This window comes from Ictidomys tridecemlineatus, chromosome 2 (genome assembly GCF_052094955.1).
Source record: "Ictidomys tridecemlineatus isolate mIctTri1 chromosome 2, mIctTri1.hap1, whole genome shotgun sequence".
Taxonomy (NCBI): domain Eukaryota; kingdom Metazoa; phylum Chordata; class Mammalia; order Rodentia; family Sciuridae; genus Ictidomys; species Ictidomys tridecemlineatus.
In genome coordinates, this window is record NC_135478.1 from 197,572,161 (window position 1) to 197,574,068 (window position 1,908).

Sequence of the window (1,908 nt, forward strand, 5' to 3'; positions counted from 1 at the left end):
CAAAATGGAGGAATAGATATCAAGTTGTTTTTGTTTTTGTTTTAATCCTGCTTCTACTTAGCCATTGGACATTTGCAGGCTCCAGTAAAAAGCCAGTATTTTTTTTTTTAACAAAGAAAGCCTCTAAGTTCTTCTTACAAGACTGCCCCTGCTTTACATACCAGCTGAAATTTCCAAATGTCTTCAGGCTACCTGCATTCCTGACTGACTTGGCTCTACATTCAAGAGATCCCATTACCCTCACCTTTAGGTTTGACAATTCCCTGGAACAACTCTCAGGACTCAGAAGATCATTACACTTACTATTTCATTACAAGGATATATATAGGACAAGTTCTGGAAAGGTCCTAGATCCAGCATGTCCATGCTGTCTTCCCATGAGTCATTGTGTTGCAGAGGAAGAGATGCACCCATAAAGCAGCCACAGGGAGTTTTCAGTCACTGGACATTGCCATCTTGCAGGAAGAATTTCAAGTTATACAGAGTAACAGCAGGAGTTTATTAGAAAAGATTAAGGGTAAGCTGGACACTGTGGTGCATGCCTATAATCCTGACAACTCAGGAGGCTGAAGCAGGAGGATTGCAAGTTTAAGGCCACCTCGGCAACTTAGAGAGGTCCTAAGCAACTTACTGAGACTCTGTCTCAAATAAAAAAAATAAAAAGGGATAAGGATGTGGCTTAGTGGTAAAGCACTCATGGGTTAAATCCCCAGTATGCTCTCAAAGAGAAAAGATTAAGTAAGGGTACAGATGTTCAGGACAGACTGAAGGGGTCACCTCAGAGAGATTAATGTGTCAGGGTTTTTTAAGGATTTGAGTTCCCTTATTCTTGCCTCAATTTCTCATATCCCCTTAATTAATGAATTTACTACCCTTTGAATAGCCCTCAGCAAACTCTCTCTGTGAGGGTCTTGATGTCCTGCTCACAAGTCAGGGAGGGCTGAGCAGTTATGACAGAATTTTGGAGATAAGGGAGGGTCGTGGCAACCTGGTAACAAGAGTCAATGATGACATGGTTTAGAAAGAGTAGTTCCCTTAAGGGATTATAATTAACTATGGCTGGGACAGGTTCTGACATATCAGACCCCATTTGTCTACTTCAATTAGGTTCCCCATGATTTTAACGAATAGTTTCCTTAAGGGGTTTTAATTATCTAGACTTGGAAGAGGTTGGACATGCTAACTTCCATTGTCCAGATGCTTTCCTGCCTGATAAAAATCCTTGAGTTTTGTGACTCATGGGTTTTCTGAAAGCATATGTCTGACATTTTCCCCATAGATTACTGCCCTTCATTATCCTTTTCTCTACCCACCTGTCTCTACCTTACTAACCTATGTAACAAAGGCATCACCTTCCCAGCACATCAGTGTATTCACCAACCAGGAAACTCTACCCAGTCTCCAGAAATGGCACTGACTGTCTCATCACATGGGTAAAATTGATTAAATCATAACCATGAGATTGAACTCAATTACAGCGCCCTCCCCTCCCTAGAGGTCTGGCTGGCACAAAGGGTCAACTTCCGGTTGTGTTAGTGGTTGGCCTTTCTGGTAACTAGCCCCCATTCTGAAGCTGTTCATAGGCCTATTATAAGCCACCAGAAAATTAGCATAACAAAGAAATTCTATCACTCAAAAAATTCCAAGGGTTTTTCTTGAAACTCTGTGCCAAAACAAATAACCTGGACAAAGAACAGGTATTTTCTTGATTGTACTACAGCCTCCATTATTAACATTATATTATCTCCTGAGTTTATATGATCTTTGATCCATCCACCCATTCATCCATGTACATCCATTTCCTTTTTTGGCCTCTTTATATGGCTATCTCATAGGCCCTTCCAATTCAGTATAGTCCAAACTAAATTGATCTTCTTCTAACAGTTTATCAGCAAAGTTCAATAATAG